The 18,079-nt window shown below is 44.3% G+C and overlaps 2 non-coding genes across 2 annotated transcripts; both read right to left on the reverse strand.

The window, feature by feature from the left end:
- Window positions 1-16,294: 16,294 nt before the first annotated feature.
- TRNAQ-CUG lies at window positions 16,295-16,366 on the reverse strand. The gene has a single exon. It is a non-coding gene; the product is annotated as a tRNA-Gln (tRNA).
- Window positions 16,367-17,358: 992 nt separating this feature from the next.
- Window positions 17,359-17,523, reverse strand: LOC122437567. Its single transcript, XR_006268375.1, has one exon. It is a non-coding gene; the product is annotated as a U1 spliceosomal RNA (small nuclear RNA).
- Between the last annotated feature and the right edge of the window lie 556 nt (window positions 17,524-18,079).

Genomic DNA, 18,079 nt, shown 5'->3' on the forward strand with positions numbered 1-18,079 from the left:
AAGCCCTGTGGTCCCTCACTCAGACCTGCCAGCTCCCAGCCCCTCTGTGCACTGTGTCCCAAGGGCAGAGCCAGCAGCTCCCCGGCCCCTCCAGGTGGAGCCACAGCTCCACAGGGCTCTCTCTGGGGATCAGCCAGGGTGAGAGTCCACGCTGCTCCCCACTCCTGCCCCCAGGTCACCTGCTGTCACGACGGGTCCAGGTAGACCTTAAATTTGGCTGTGCTGAAACCATTGAAAACTGTGGAGCTCTATCTCAGAGACGCTGACCGCCGGGTGTGGGTTCCCGTGAAGAGGATGAGTGAGGCTCAGACACGTGACTCAGATATGTGTCTGAGATGTTTGTGAGTGTGCGATAGGGCCCAGTCCAGGGAGTCCATTGTTCACAATGGGCCAAGAAAGGCCAAAGCCCCTCAGATGGATTAAGATGAATGAATAGAATATCTAACTATACAGCATCCATCCTGCGTCTGGGTTCACATGATAACCTGAGGACAGTGTGAATAGCCATTATGCAGCCATGGGTGTACGAGTAGTCAGGCCTACCCCATCCTCTCTGTACAAGGAGAAACCCTGCAGAAACAACACAGACACTTGATTTTTAAATTATATCTTGATCTTCTATTGGAGGCTTTTCCCCACACTAACAGTTTTGGGCAGTATTGTTGATGATTGATAAAATGTTTGGTTATTATATATTCTGTGAATGCAAAGAATGTTCAAAGCATAGGTTTAAAAAAACCCATTCTCAAGAAAGGCAAATAAAATTAGATGATGAAATTACACAGTGCTAATTAAAGACAATCCTAGACATCGATTCATAATAACATTGGAGAATATTAGTTTTGACCGTACTTTCAAACACCAAATTTGTTGATATACAAGGATTTACCCTTCAGCCCAATGTGAATTATCATAAAATCTGATGAAGTGTCCTAAAACATGATGATTAATGTTTAATGAAGTTTGCCTGGTGGAAATATGAAGGGCACACAGACTGAGAGAGGTGCTTTTGGAAAAAGCCCTGGAAGCTCACAGAGGCTCCTGGTACAGGGCTGGGGTCAGAAATGGGCCAGCCTGAGTCCTAGGAGGATTTGCAGAGGGTGTTGTGGGAAGTGATGTTGCAGAAGAAAGAGGGACAGAAGCCAGGAGCCCTGGAAAGGCAGGTGAGGAGGTTAGATCTGTGTAGCAGGGAAGGGAGGATGAATTTCCATAAACTGAGGAGCATGTGATAAAACATGATTGGGGGGTGATAAGCCAGGTGACCTTTGAGAGTGTGGAGAGGACTGAATCAGAGAAAGCAGTTGGAAGGAGGTTGGATGAACCTTTGATGAGAGTCAGGCTCAGATGCTCTCTGGAAGACTAGAGATAACAGACACGTGAGAGACAGTTACAAAAACAAACCCTGTTGAGGGTGCGGATGCATAAGGAGGTGAGAGGAGAGCCCCACAGCAATGGAGAGCAGGCCCTGGTGGCCGGGACCTCACAGCAGCCTGAGCTGCCCAGAGGAGGGAACTTCGTGCCTTTGGTTAGTCCAGGTTCTGAGAATATGTACTCATTTCGCAGTGGAAATATATAAACAGATTTCATCACGAGCACTGTCGAGGCACCAGTGGAGGGATGTGTATTGAAGGAGTGTACTTATATAATCTCTCTAAAGAGACACAAACTTGTTTCCAACAGGGTCTCAGCCCTCTCCCCCACTAGTTCTAGCTGCTAATACCATCCATCCCCATTCTGCCCCACGTGGGAATGGATTTTATTCTATATGTACATGTACGGGTGAGTGGAAGGGTAGACAAACATTTCAAGCAAGGAAGTTCAAAAGGGTCTGGAATGTACTGTATTTTCTCAGCTCAAATTCTAGTAGGACCTGAAGCTTTCAGGCCATATGTCTCTTCCTGTTCTTTTATTCCTGTGGGTAGATATCAACAACTCTTTCTCCCCCATGCTTAGAGGCTTGTCTAGAACCCTCTCTCTAGGCTCCAAGACTAATAAGGCTCATAACAGAATAAGAGGCTTGACCTCCTGTGTCACCCAAACCCTCTCGACTCAAGTGGGTGATTTCTCATTTCAAGAAACTGCAGCCTAGCATGTGCCTTCTCCACACCCCAGTCCCAGGCATAAATACGGCGCCTTCTTCACATTGATGTCTGCCATTGTTGTCTGCGTTATTGGGTGGTTTCACTTATGGGCTAGGACAGCAGAAATGGGCCCTCTGGGAGGGCTTAGCAAGAAAAAGCTTCCATTGGTCCAACGAACCCTCTTTTCCTTTCAGGTGACACCTGGGAGGATTCTCACCAGGAACCTGTGAGTTTCCCAGGGTCAGAGGTGCCAGCTTCACAGGCACAGCTTCAGAAAAGCACCCACATGACTGATTGTCTGCAGTGGCAGCTGGACCAGCATCTTGACTGTGGTGACAGCAAAGCCATTCTTGGTCTTTCTTCCACCAACTGTGCCTTTACCACCAACCCTGATTCTGGAAACCAAGGACCACTTTTTCTAGGTAAGAAAGAAAAGGGGATTAGAATGCTCTGGTCCATGTGCTGGTTATCACAAAGCTCTGGGTGGAGGAGGCAGAGGGCCTCTCCCAAACCTGCTGTCAGCCCAGTTGAAACCTGTGACACTCTCACAGAGTGAGGTGATCAAGAGCCTGGGACTTAGGACCAGCTCAGCCTCAGGCCCTGGTTCTGCAAATTCCTGCTTGTTTAACTGAGAAAACTTATTTATCTTCCTAGGTATTTGCCTCTCTCATCCCTCAACTGAACTCATGAATATTCTATCTCCTTTGCATGATTGTTGGGAATCTTAAACAATATAATGTCCAGGGCATCTGATTCGCTAAAATTTGTTTGATAACCACTATGAATATATAATATCTAAGCATTGTGTCTTTCTGGTGCTTTAACGCTTACAAAATGATTGCACAATGGTTGTTTCCTCTATGGTAGCATAAGCTTTATGGTCTCCGCTTTCTCTAAACCCCATCTTCCCTTGCTTTCTCAGGAAGCTAGCTTGGCCAGTATTTTCCTCTCTTTTCAACATCTGTCATCAAGGCAATTTACTCCTGTTGGGTGCTCCCAGGAACAGTGTATTAGCAACATGCAATAGGAGTGTAAACACTGGCCCTGCAACTCAGTCCCATGTTTGCTTTTCATATCCAGTTTCTTTTCCTCATTTTCCCCTCATTTTAATATAAAGGGCTACCCTCATTCTTGAAGTGCACCCGTCAGTCTCTTTAGTGACCCTCCATTTAATTCATTCTCTCCACTCATCTCCTTTTCCGTCTCCTAGTCTTCCTCTCCTCTGGATCCACCTCTGTTCAAGTTTCCTTCAAAGAGCTTTCAGACCCTCACATCCATTTCATCTGGGACGTATTCATCCTTACCCTCCCTCACTCTCCTTATCCTCCACTGGAACCTGGGGCTGCCTGGTGCTCCTCCCTCTGGCTGTGGCTTCATGTGAGGATCCAGGAGAGACCCACGTCCTCAGGTGGAGCTGAGCTGAGAAGGAGCCCCCTGGTGCAGCACCCAGAGTCTCACGGAAAGTGCTCAGGGAGGGAGGGGTGCAGAGCCTGACAAGAGCCAGTAGGTCTTGTGGTGTTTATTGTCTCCTCTTCCGCTTATCTCTCCTGTTCTTGTGCTTGGTCTCCCACATTCTCAGCCAAGACTGAACCCCACTGGCTCAGTCACTCTGTTTCCTGCTCATCTTCCATGGAGACCTGAGCATAAATCCAGGCTTCACAGCAGATTTTGCAGCAAAGGGTAGTCTTAATGCCCTTTACTTTCACACCCCTTCACACTGTGACTCCCATCTGCCCCCCCCCATATCTCCTAGTTCCTGTCACCAAATAGAGCTTCTTTCTCATTCTTCTTATTTTTCTATTTTCTTTTCCAAATTCAACTCATCAGGAAGCCAAAAGAATGATCCATTCAATAGCTCAAATCCTTCATTCATTTATTCCATCACAAACACACTCACCTGTGAGTTTTCTTGCATTTTTATCATATCATCTATGCCTTATATAAATTATGTATAAATGTCATATGTAGTGTCTGTCCATATATATGAAGTGTATATTGATGCACATTTAAAAGTTTTCCAATTTAGACTTCCCCCCTTCTTTTCTCTCATGAGGTTCTCCTTCAACTTCCACTTTCCTTCATCTCTTCCCTCCCAACAGTACAAACTACATCCTGTAGGAGTTTCTTGCCTTTGTCTTTTCTACCTAGGAATTTTTGGTTGTCATCCATTTTATTTTCCTTGGCTCATTTTTGGCATTTGGAAACATGTTTGCCCTGTGGCACACTTAGCAATAGTGGGTAGTATGAGGAAGATCAGCAAAAAAGAAAATATAAAAATATCTCCATTGCTTCACCTACCCATGGGCTTTCATTTGGCCTTTCTTGTTCCTGGACACTTTTGGTACCTGATGTCCTTCTTGGGTGAAGGAATAAGTCTTTGTAAATCATGAATAACAATGGATCCTGTTGGCTGTGGTTTTCTCTTCAGAGCTGGATGCTTCCATCAGAATGAAGAACCCTCCCAAGCTGGAAGGTGAGGGCTCCACAGCAAGCACACAGGAGCATCCAGTCTGTAACAAGATTAAAGGCTTAAGTGTCCTGAAACAGAAGATTCTCAGAAGAAAACTGCTGTTTGGCAAGTGGAGACTAGCGTGCAGATTCCCTGGCCTTCAAGCTTAGGGTACAGAGGTAATCCCAGGCACTTCTTCCTTATGCTCTTTATCTCTTATGGCTCAATCTCCCACTAAGTTTGCTCTTCCCCATTTGTTCACTCAACAGCTGACACACCTCTGTGTGGCCTTTCCTCTCTTTTCCATGGGGGCTGCCACCCTGCAGTGGCCTTCCCTCTCACTCTCCTGTTTCCACTCTGACCCGTCCTGTTTCCCCACTGCTACCATCCTCATATTCCCTCTGACCTTTCCTATTAGCCACAAGGAAGCCCAGATCCATGTTCCTCCTCATCAGAAGAGCAGCATTTAAGCCACTGAAAACATTGGCCTTCAATCACACACATTCTTGGTTTCTTCACCTGACTTTCCCCCTTTGCCTCCAAGTCCACTGCCTCTTTCTTTCAGGATCATGTCTGAAGGAATCTCTCACATGTGAGTTGGCTTCTGGAGAAATGAACCTAGGACAGTCCTTAACCCTCAGCTTTTCCACCTGAATAAGAAATGCCAGAACTGCAGGAAAAAGCCTTGATTACTAAAATAAAAGAAGAACCTGGGTCATAGGTGGGAGTGCTGGACTGGCCTGAGTCATGATTCCCCTCAGGCCCTGATGGGCAGAACTTTGCTAATGTGCAGGGGCTTCCAGGAACTCACTGGAGCTGGCATTAGGGGGAGGGCAGTAAATGGCCCCCTAAAGGGACACTGGGGAAAAGGAGATAGAGAAGCCAGGTTTTCAAAATACACAGAGCGTGAGATGGACAGCGCTCGGACCTCTCCAGTTTACTCACATTATTCCTTCTCAGTATTAGTCAAAGCCCAGAAAAATGAACTGAGTTGAAGTCTGAGGCCAGGGAATGTAGGACAGCATTATACTGAATTAACTTGGGCCACATTTATGAAGACCCAGGGAGATACACAAGAATACAAGATAATAATTGCTTCTGACCATCCAATTGAGAAGGCCAATTATATATGAGAGTAACAGAAAAAGACCAAAACATCTTTAGGGCCAGTGGGGAGAAGTCCATATTGGACTAGAAGGAGAAAATTAAAAGAGTGATGTGAAATAGTCTAGGTCTAGCGTGCAGTTCTAAATCATGCTATTGTAAAATGAAAACGGATTGGGTTTTGAGCTAACATGAATGCCTTAACCCAATCCATTGAAATTCTGATTTTAAAGTTCTGAGGATGAGGTTTGGATATCAGTATCTTTCCAAGCTCTGCTAATATGCATCAAGGATCAGAGGACAGTGGATCTAATAGGATATTAGTAACCAATATGGCAATGGCCTATGAGTGGCTGTTTCCTCAAAAAGCTGAATATCAACAATTAAGGGAATTTGCATTCTTCTCTCAACAGAACTATTTTGTACAGCCTGGAGAAGAGAAAAGAGAAAAAAAGAGATGTAGATAGTTAAGTTAGATATATAATCTCTCTGTTTGGATTCAAGTTTCTCAAAATTTTCATAGTACAATTTACAAGAAAACAAACAAACAAACAAAAAAAAAAAAAACATTACAAATGCCTCAAAGTATAAAATTGACCCTCCCCTTGCCACAAGAATACAATTTGGTATTTCCTTTTCAAATGTTAAAATGCAACTTGCAATTAACTATTCACTAAACATGTTTCACAGACTACTAACTGGTCAGAAGAGCAGATGCAACAAAGCTTTTTTCATTGAATATATTCTTTATGCAAAAGCCCCCTAATGAGTATTAGGCTTTACCCTGCTATGTTTACCCTTTTACACACCCATCTATCAGTTCAGTTAAGTTCCTCAGTCTTCTCCAAATCTCTGCGACCCCATGGACTGCAGCAGGCCAGGCTTCTCTGTTCATCACCAACTCCCAGAGCTTGCTCACATTCATGTCCATTGAGTCGGTGAGGCCATCCTACCATCTCATCCTCTTTTGTCCCCTTCTCCTCCTGCCTTCAATCTTTCCCAGCATCAGGGTCTTTTCTAAGGAATCAGTTCTTCACATCAGGTGGCCAAAGTATTGCACTTTCAGCTTCAGCATCAGTCCTTCCAATGAACATTCAGGACTGATTTCCTTTAGGATGGACTGGTTGGAACTCCTTGCAGTCTAAGGGACTCTCAAGAGTCTTCTCCAACACCATAGTTCAAAAGCATCAATTCTTTGGCAGTCAGCTTTCTTTTTTTTTATTTTATTAATTTTTTTATTTGCTTTTTTAAAAATTTTTATTAGTTGAAGGCTAATTACTTCACAACATTGCAGTGGGTTTTGTCATACATTGACATGAATCAGCCATGGAGTTACATGTGTTCCCCATCCCGATCCCCCCTCCCACCTCCCTCTCCACCCGATTCCTCTGGGTCTTCCCAGTGCACCAGGCCAGAGCACTTGTGTCATGCATCCTACCTGGGCTGGTGATCTGTTTCCCTATAGATAATATACATGCTGCACTCAGCTTTCTTTATGGTCCAGCTTTCACATCCATACATGACTACTGAAAAACTCTAACTTTGACTAGATGGACCTTTGTTGGCAAAGTCACATCTCTGCTTTTTAATATGCTGTCTCAGTTTATCATAACTTTCCTTCCAAGGAGTAAGAGTCTTTTAAATTCATGGCTGCAGTCACCATCTGCAGTGATTTTGGAGCCCAAGAAAATTAAGTCTGTCTCTCTTTCCATTGTTTCCCCATCTATTTTCCATGACGTGATGGGACCAGATGCCATAATCTTCGTTTTTTTGAATGCATAGTTTTAAGCCACACTTTTCACTCACCTCTCACTTTCGTCAAGAGGCTTTTTAGTTCCTCTTTGCTTTCTGCCATAAGGGTGGTGTCATCTGCATATCTGAGGTTATTGATATTTCTTCTGGCAATCTTGATTCCAGCTGTGCTTCATCCAGCCCAGCATTTCACATGATATACTCTGGATTTAAGTTAAATAATCAATATGACAATATACAGCCTTGACATCCTTCTTTCTCAATTTGGAACCATTTTATGTTCCATGTCCAGTTCTAATGATGCTTCTTGAGCTGCATACAGGTTTCTCAGGAGGCAGCTAAGGTGGTCTGGTATTCCCATCTCTTTAAGAATTTTCCATACTTTGCTGTGATCCTCACAGTCAAAGGCTTTGGCCTAGTCAAGAAAGCAGAAGTAGGTGTTTTTCTACACACTAGCATAAAATACTAGGAGAGACTCTTTCTTAGAGAAAAGTTTGGGGAAAAGGTGATGAGAATTTAGTGTAACTAAACTGAATGCTCTTTCACTTCAGAGTTTTATTTGTGTAGATGTCAACGATATTCCTAGAAATGCCTTAAGGTAGATCCAGAATGAAATCACCTTCATAGCATTTTGGTGTCCACAGGATGCAATTGGGTTGAGACACAGTTCCACTCCCTGCTCTCTTTTTGCTCATTTTATTTTGAGTTTCCCCCTTTCCATTCATTCCTCAGTCTCTTTGGAGCAGGATTTCCCTGGAATGCCTTATTCCTGTCCAGGAGGATGACCAAACAGCCTCTATTAACTGTTGACTCCTCCAGATGGGAGCTTTCCTCTTCTCCTCTACCTTCCCGCAAATGTGTAGGAAGGGCCTGTGGCCTGGGTTTTCAGTAACAAGTCATGTGGTTTTGGATAGTCCTTAGACCTTGAAAACATAGCTCCTCCCCTGTAAATTATGCAACTGGACTTGGATACATTCTGAGGTCCCTTTTGGTGCTCAAATTCGGGACTCTCCGCAGCCTGATTCTCCTCCTCAGAGGGCAGGGAGGAAGAGGTAGAAGAGGGTTCTTTCTCAATGAGGATCTTCTGCTCCCATAGCAGTCTGTTTCTAGTTGTGCATGAGGGATGCTCAGCACGTCCATCCCTGAATGTGTGGGAAAGCGTACAGAAGAAGGGGATTCAAGAGTGAAAGGACTGTTGAGGATTGAGCGGTGGGGATCCAGTTAAGGCTCTGAAGCAGCTCTGAGCTGAGACATCACCAAGCTCAGGTGGGGTGAGGAGGGGTCCTTCGATGCTGCACCACAGACTAGAGGAAAGTTTAGGGAGGTGTTCCTTCTAAATCATGGATCTCACTTTCCTCTCCAGCCAGCCTGTGCTCTCCCTTCAGCTCGTCCTGTCAACAGCTCTATCTGCCCCTGGCCCCAGTCACCATGTGGCCAACACTCCAGTCTCAGCAGGACCTAACAAACACTCACATTGCTTCTCTCCCTCTCTCTGTCTTTCACAGATACCAATTACTTTAGGAACTAAGGAAAGATATTGTCAATTTGAGAAACCACACTATAAAATGTACCTTTTCCATTTGATGCAAAAAAAAAATCTACAACAGCAACTCAATTTAAACCTCAGCAACACTGGAGGGATCCCTTCCTGAGAATGAGCATCCCAACCGACAACCATGCTCCACACCCCAAGGGACAGAATTGATGGGAGTCATCCCAGTCATCAGCCTCGGAATTTCATCCTCAGTAACGTGATCAGTGCTTTGATGGACACACAGTTTGGAAAGACCTTCACTCTTGCGCCTCTAAATATTCATCCTCCACACACCAGCATGGGAACAATTGGAAGAAGACAACATATCAACCCGGTCATTCTTTGCCACCAGATGGACTGTGCTCAAAGCAGACAGCATTTGCTATGCATTGTTTTTGCTGAAAGTGTTTATCCTGTGTTTACTATTGAGGTAGATATCAGATAACTGCAGAATTTAGACCTTTGAACCAGACAACTGGCCTGTCTTTCTTCAAACAGTCGATGTTTGCACCAAAAAGACAGCAAAAAGGAGAAGAGATGTTTGAGGTTCCAAAGGACTAAAAAGATCGTGTTACTTTATTTCTTTAGTCCTTTGGAACCTCAAACATCTCCTCAGCTTCTTGTAGTTGTCTTTGATGGTCGTGACATTGACTTGTTTGCAGAGGATAGGTCAGCTGTCTACTCAAAGGTCTACATTTTGCAGTTGTCTGATCATTTCCTCACGGTTAAATTCAGGTGAACCCTTTTTGCCAGGAACGCCATCTAGTACATGCTGTGTGCTTCCTAGTGCAGCCTGTTTGGAGGCTAAGAGTGTCCACTTTACCTGTCACCACTATCATTATTTTAGCATTGAACACTGTTATGCAGAGGCTTAGAAGATCTGTTCATTGAAAAGACAGGCTTTTGTGTCTGTAATGAGTAATTTGATGAGTGGTATTTTGAGAGTGTATGAATATCATATTCTATGATGCTCTTTCTGTAAAAATTTTACCATCCTTTATTGATCCCTGATGTGTGTCAGTTATCACATCTGTGGTATTGCCAGATTTGTGCTGTGGAAAAGACAATCCCTACCCCTAACATATTATTAAAAATATTTTTGTGTTTCACTGTGGACCCATGCTTTTTTAAAATTCAGTGTTATAATCCCTTATGTTCTTACATTTATTTTTAATTGGAGGCTAACTGCTTTACACTGTTGTGCTGGTTTCTGCCATACACCAGTGGGAATCAAACGTAAGTATAAATATGTCCCCTCCTTCTTGAACCTCCTTCCCACCCCTCCCCCACCCACAGTCCATTATTAACATGACTGATTTTATTAATATAAAGACTCTGTTTCTCATGTGCCGTGCTGTGCTTAATTGCTCAGTCGTGTCCGACTCTTTGCACCCCCATGGACTGTAGCCCCCTGGCTCCTGTGTCCATGGGGATTCTCCAGGCAAGAATACTGGAGCGGGTTGCCATGCTCTACTTCAGGGGATCTTTCCAACCCAGGGATCGAACCCAGGTGTCCCCCATTGCAGGCAGATTCCACCAGAGCAGCCCAAGAATACTGGAGTGGGTATCCCATCCCTTCTCCAGGGAATCCGACAACCAGGAATCGATCCTGGGTCTCCTGAATCCCAGGCAGATTCTTTACCAGCTGAGCTACCAGGGAAGCCCCTTTGTTTCTCCTATTCAGTTTTGTATCTTAAACTCCTCTCCCATCTTTTCATCTATGTTTACCATTTGTAGTAGATGGCATCTTCTGTTTCTTTCTCTGTGATTTTATTTTCTTTGTGTATGCATATTTGTGTGTGTGTGTCTTTTGCTTGGTATTTTGGAAGGCCTGGATAGCTAGTTAGTGCACTAACATTTTTGACACGTTAGTCCTTTAGTATTTTGTCACATTTCTAATATTTGAAGTATATGTTTTAAATGTTATCTATCAACTTCAACTTTTTGCTAGTATGATGATCGAGGACACTATTCTGCTTTTTACTTCTGTCTTTACCTACCTTATAGTATTATTGCCTTAAACCCAATCAAATGTATACTCTTTATATACTATATTTTCCCTACCTTTTTTTGTCAATGTGCTAATTGGTAGGGTAGAGGTAGGAGCTGGAGGAGGCGCCCACTGGGTCCTTTCGACCCCCTGGTGGCACAGGATGGCTGTCCCACTCTGGGAGTACTAGCAGCCTCCCTGCAGAAGTTTGAGGGTGTACCTAGGCTGTCCCCAGAGCAGGGCCCACGACACAGTGGCTTAAATCTACAATCACACATATTCAGTGATGACCAGATGTACAAAACTCATAGTTTCCTGTCAATTCTTGATGAGCAGAGTTCATCTTTAAAGATTTCTCATGATCGAGTGAGGACTCGTTAAGTTTGATATATTTAATACTTGTTTCTGTTGCTTTGATACAGTATAGACACCTTGGCTAAATATAAATAACTCGTCCACAATGAGTTCAATTGATTTAAAAAAAAATAATCTTACTTTGTATGTTCTGCTGAGATGTACAATGTAAATTGATTTTTCTTCACTGAGGGCAAAGGGTGGTCTGGAGCTTCAGGAGATTTTTTCTTTTTGAAAAAAAGTCTTTCAGCTCTCCTAGGATAGGTCTTAGAACTGACCATTCCAGGTCTATTTCCCCTAGGTCTTTATGACTCTCTCTCTGATCCTTTCTCACTACCTTTTGTTCATTTCTATTCTGTTTGATGCTTTCATTTTTAATGCAGCCTCCCTGATAAGTTTAGATAAATATGTTCTCTATGTACCTTGTCATTTAGCCTTTTCTTTTCCAGAGAATTTTCTTTACCCTCAATTTTTTTTAATCTCTGTCAATTCCAATTTCTCATTTCTTCTTTCCTGTCTACTTCTATCTCGTATTCTGTATTTCTTACATAAAATATTGAAGTTTTTCCATGTGTATGTATCTACAAATGCTTTGTTTAGAACAATTCAAATATGTATGCTATTTTACATTTCCCAATATTTTTTTGATTGATTTTGAGGCAATCTTTTCATTTGCTGAAATTTTTGACTCTCATTTTACACTTTTTTCTTCTGTCATCATGAAAAAAAGTTCTGCTATATAGTTTTCATTTTCACATGACTGGGTTTACCTGAATGAGAAACAGTTGTTCCAGGTCAGAAGGGATTAGTGCTTTATGGCCTAGCTGTATTCTTTGTTCTAGGTCTGTCTTGTGCAATTACTCTAGCAGAGCTAAGGCTTGGGGGTAAGGCATGGTGTGTCTCTTGATTTGGGGATTGTATTTCTTCCAGTAGGACCTTTCATTTCTGCCAGTTGCACCATTCTTTTTTCATCACAAGTGTCCAAAGGATGCGCCCTTCAGCTTGGTCTCACACCTGATCCCAGGAATTATGCCCCCTCAAGATTGTCACCTTCTGGTCCTCTACACTGGTGAACTCCTTCCTGTTAATTCCCCAGTCACCAGAGCTAAAGCCAACCATGTCTTAGACATCCTCTGAGTTCATCCACATGCTCTTTCTGTGAGTTATTTTACCTGAGTTCTGTGCGGAGTACTCCTCCCTGCCGTGCTCTCCTCTATATGCAGGGTCTTTGTTGATCCCTCCACTGCTGTGTGGCTCCCAGACCTAGCTGAATACAAACCAAGTCACGTCCACAGTGTTCTCTGGCCCCTGGGTGTTTGGGGCAGGGTTTTGAATGGTGTCCTTGACTCTCTCTGTTAGTTCTTAGCCTCAGAATTGTATGCTGAGAGATTCAGCTGCTATTATTCTAGGTGGACCTGTGTTCTCCTATCATTCTTTTTCAAATCCGAAATTTCAATAGTACACAAAAGTAGACATAACAGAACGCTCCCATCTTTGTCAGGCATGGTCTACAGTTACCAGCTTATGGTTGAACTTGTCTTACTACAATCCATGCACTTACCTTTTCCTTTTTTTTTAAAGGAAATCTCAGACAGCATGTTTCATCTATGTCAGCATGTTTCCCCTAAATGAGAACTCTTTTTGAAAGGATTATCATCACAGCATTATAATCACAAATTAATTCAAAATCTTTAATATCATAAAAGACTGTTCAAATTTTCCATTTTTTAAAATGCAGCATTTTTTTCAGCTTATTTGATCACATAGTTTTTTTTTTATTTATTAATTTATTTATTTGTGGCTGCCCTGGGTCATTGTAGCTTGGTGCAGGGCTTCTCCAGTTGTGGAGAGTGGGAGCTACTCTCCTGTGGTTTGCTGGTTTCTTGGGCTTCAGTAGTTGCTGCCCATGCGCTCAGTCGTTGCGGCCTGTGGGCTTAGTTGCCCCACAGCATGTGGGATCTTCCTGGACCAGGGATCAAACCTGTGTCCTCTGCTTTGCTAAGCAAATTCTTAACCAAGGAAGCTCCCCTCCCCCTCCTCCATTATTGTTTCTAGTTAGTATTCTTTTTTGGATCCAAATAGAATCCACAAACTGTAATCACTAAGATAATGCATTTGAGTCTCTTACATGTAAGCTTACCTTCAATTTCTTCTTTCCTTCCTTCTTTCCTTGCTCTCTCTCACCCTAGTTTTCCATCTCTCTTGGTCTATTGATGTCCTTTTTTTTCCCTTTAAATCATTCATTTGTTGTAGAAACTGAGCTGGTTTTTCTGTAGCATTCCCACAGTCTATACTGTATACTAGGGTGTACTTTAATAAGTGTTTCTGTCCTTCATACTTCCTTTTTGGTGGTAGAATATAGAGCAGTGCCGTAATGTAACAAAAATGCAAGCCACACATGTAGTTTAAAATTTTCTAGTAACCACATTGACAACTAAAAAGTAAAGAGCACAATAATGCAAATATAATCTTCTACATAGCTGATAATGCTATATATACCTCAAAGAAAATATGGGGCTTCCCAAGAACTCGCCTGCCAATGCAGGAGACACAAGAAATGCAGATTCGATCCCCGGGTCAAGAAGATCCTCTGGAATAGGAAATGGCAACCCACTCCAGTATTCTAGCCTGGGAAATCCCATGGACAGAGAAGCCCAGCAGGATATGATCCATGGACCCAAAAGAGTTGGATAAAACTGAGAGACTGGGCACACACACAAAGGAAATATAATTCTAGCAATGTTTTAAAGTTGTGTTTAATAGAAAAATATTGTACATATCTCAAACTTTTAAGGTTACAGTCACAAAATGAAAATCCAGGTCCTCAGTCCTACTACTTTGAAACTATTCAACAACCATATGTCTCGTGGTCCCTATTTCGGACCTTAGATCCAGAGACTGATGAGATTCACACTTGTGGTCCTGGCAAGACTACTTCAGAAGTGGTGTGTGCTCTCTGATGAGGAGGCACATCAAGTCCTGTGTGTTTCTTCAAATAATATTACCAGTCCTCTTAGTTCAAGACCTCTGAATCCATTTGCTGATTAAGTGGCACTAAATGGTGGTATTCCATCACCACGTAGTATTTAACTGGACACTTGCAGAAAAAGAAAGTTCTCCTAAATACTATTTAGTTACTTAGTGGTACCCTCTGTAAAGAAAGTGAAATCATTCAGTCATGTCTGACTCTTTGTCCCGTGGACTGTAGCCCACCAGGCTCCTCCATCCATGGGGTTTTCCAAGCAAGAGTACTGGAGTGGGTTGCCATTTCCTTCTCCAGGGGATCTTCCCAACTCAGGGATCAAACTTCAGGTCTCCCGCATTTCGGGCAGACACTTTACCATCTGAGCCACCCAGGGAAGGAACAGTTTTCTGTAAAGAAAACTGCAGCTTAATGAGCAATTCCCCAAGCATCCTCTGTGGTCACCAAGTCATTTTATTTCTTTTTTTTCACCTGTGTGCTAATATGAATTCAAAATTTCAAACACAGTGAAGTATTTAAATTCATTGCAATAGAGTTCAAATTATCTCTCTTTTGGCAGTGGAAGTGACTTTAAGCTGGCTCCTCAATTCTTTTGATAAGTTTCTAATAGTATTTGAGACCTTTCTTGATAACACTATGACAAGGTGCTTCTCTTTGATCCTGAATATTTTCTGCCCCTGACCTAGACTCAATCATTTTTCTAAGAATCTCTGGTTTCCTTTTGTGCAAAATGTTATTCCCATATCAGATTGTAACCTTAAGATGCTTACTGGATTTGGTTTATTTCTAGGCATTTCCAGTGGACAGAGCTAGGAAATACATACTCATCTTTGTATGAATGTAAATATTCAAATTCAGAAATTCAGGCTTTATTAAATGTTTATGTTTCATCTGACTCTTTTCTGTATACCAGTATTTTTGTTTTTAAGGACACTGGGAGTAATAGAAATACAAGATTTCATACAATCTCCCTTGCTTTTCCCCACATCATTTGGAATGAGAATAAATACCAACAATGCCAATAATAACAATTAAGGAAAGCAGTTTTTTAAAAATTTTGTCACTGTTTCAGGGTACATATAAATTATTCTGTTTTATAATTCTCATCTATATGGTTGTTCCACAAAAGTTACATTGTGTCCAATGTCTAGAAGTGATATTTTAAAAATCAATTTTATAATGATAAAAAAGTGAATGCTGTTTCCAGCTCAAACCTAAATAGACTATGTTCACTATTCTAGTCCCGACTATAAGATCTGCAAGTGTCTCAAAGGCCTGGGTAGAAGTGGGTAAGTGACCCCTGATCTCAGACGCTGGAATACACCAACCCAGACTCCACTTTCTGGCTGTTGGGATGAAAGGACAAGATTTCCTGGAGTCAAGGTTCAAGTCTTAGCCTAACAGCGGTTTTTCGCGTCCAAAGGAGACTTAGAAGCGAGAAGTTCTGAAATAAACTGAAATAGGAACAATCAAAACTGCGAATCTAGGGCACCTGAAAAGGGCACCATTCAGGTCTGGAACCCCGCCGGGAAAGCTGTCACCCTGGCCGGTCAATGCCATCACAGCCCCCGGACCATTATTCACAGGGACGAGACGTGCGGTCCGAAGCCCCCTCGTGTGGCAGGACTCAGTGGGCGCAGCTTCTGCCTTTTATCGCGAGACCCAGCGTGACCCGACGGGGGGTGGCAGTGCCTCGGTCGCTGCGCCCTTTGGCGGCGGGCCGGCCTCCGATGACCATTGGCCGGCAGAGCCGCAGGGTCCAGCGGGGACGCCACGGGCTCGTCCCCCACCTCCCCGTGGCCCACGGACCTGCGCCTCTCAGAGCAGCAGGTTTCGGATGTCGAGTGCTGAGGGGGAGGCGGCAGAGCAGGGGGTCCAGGGCCTCCTTCGCGGGACCCAGGCGTTCTGGTTCCGAGAGCAGAACGAGCTGGGCGCTGGGGCGGGAGAGTAGGTCCACTCAGCGCGCATCTGAGGCGCGAGTTCGCTTTCAGGAGAAACTGAGTTAGGGCTGCGCCAGTAAAAGACTCTGCGCGCGGCATAAAGGGAAAGGTCCCACCGAGATTTGAACTCGGATCGCTGGATTCAGAGTCCAGAGTGCTCACCATTACACCATGGAACCACCGCCGGCTCACTCTTCGACCGCGGATCCACTGGGCGCGCAGCCGCGCGGGCCCAGGACCCGCCTCCAGCCGGGCGCTCGGGTCACGCTGCAGCTAGCCGCTTCCTCCGCGGCCCGCGGCCGTCTCTTCAGGTTTGGACGTCATCGAAAGAGTTGAAATCCATTTGGCGTGAGCGACAGGGAGGGGCTTTTAGGCCTCCGCTAAATGCACCAATACTGTGGCCGGCATTTCTAGAGTTCTCTGCCCTGAGGTAAAATTCCCTCCAGGAAAAAAAAAAAAAAAAAAAGTCCCTTTCTTTGCATTTGTCCTCCTCCCGCTGCCCAGGAAGCTCTGAATTTCCTCAGAAGAGCCCTTGGGACTTCATGGGCTGTACCATGCCTGGTACCCCAGGTCCAAGGGTAGAATCGCGGGGCGCTGTCGGCTTCGTTGCGGGACACGGCGTCCTCTCTGTGTTAGGAACCCGACCTGACCTGACCTGACCCCAAGAATCCGCCCTCCCAATGGTTGCACCGTGCCGGTGGAGATACCGCGAGCCCAAATGAGTTAGGTGCCAAGAAAGGTTTACAGCAGTAACGGGACTCCTGTTCCAATGTGCCAAACTCCGTAAGCGTAGAGCGGTTTAAAGAAACGCTTTACTGTGCTGTGTGCTGTGCTTAGTCGCTGGGTCGTGTCCGACTCTTTCCGATCCGTCGGACTGTAGCCCGCCGGGATCCTCTGTCCATGGGGACTCTCCAGGTCCCCTGCAGTTGGCTGCCATGCCCTCCGGCAGGGACTCTTCGAACCCACGGATCGACTGAGGTCTCCCGCATTGCAGGACAATTCCTGACCGTCAGAGCCATCAGGGAAGCCTAAGGCTTTCCTCGTGTAGTAGGTATTATAACAGATTTTACCCTTCTTATGACACGAAATAGTTTAAGAACATTGCAGTTTGAACACCAGAGTATCAACCTTTATACAAGGTATACTACTTCTGTTTCTTAACCATAGTTGCCAGAGGAGGGCGCGCGCGCAGTCCCCCACTGCCCTAAATTACGCAGTCAAGTTTCCCGCATTTGAGGAAATCAAAGAGGTCAACAAAACCGCTGTGCAAGGGTTGAATCTCCCTCTAGGAGAACCAGTTTTGTGATCATGGTTATTTCCTCTGCCAGGTAAGTAGCTGTTGCTTCTTCCCTGCCCCCGACATGGCCTTAGACACGTTCACTGTACGCACACTCACTTTGCATTTCCCCGCATCTCTTCCACTGTCCTCCGCACCTCTTTTCCCATGCCACTCAGGCCCTCCAAAAAGCTTATAAAAATTCCAACAAAATCTCAGGCAGAATTTATGTAACCGGGGAAGTGGCTCCCCAGAAACTGTACCACTTCTCTGTAAGATTTACATAAGCCAACCCATTCAGGACCTCTTAAGGAGGCTCCTCTCCTCCCACCCATGCCCTGTCCTTGGACTCTCATCTCCAGGCCCTCATGCCTAGATGACCAATGGGCAGGCCGGCTGCTGAAGGGGGAAGTGACGCCATGATTTCCGACACCTTAGGGAGACCAGGAATCAGTGGTAATGGAGCCTTTATCCTTTGGTTGAGACATAGGCGGATACAGCTAGCTGCTTTAGGTTCTTACCTTTTGTTCTGGGTTAACACTGAGAAGTGCAATTCTGGGGTCCTGTGTTACCCTGATCCAATATTTTTTTTTAAATAAACAAGTTGTAAAACAAT

This window comes from Cervus canadensis, chromosome 2 (assembly GCF_019320065.1).
Source record: "Cervus canadensis isolate Bull #8, Minnesota chromosome 2, ASM1932006v1, whole genome shotgun sequence".
NCBI lineage: Eukaryota > Metazoa > Chordata > Mammalia > Artiodactyla > Cervidae > Cervus > Cervus canadensis.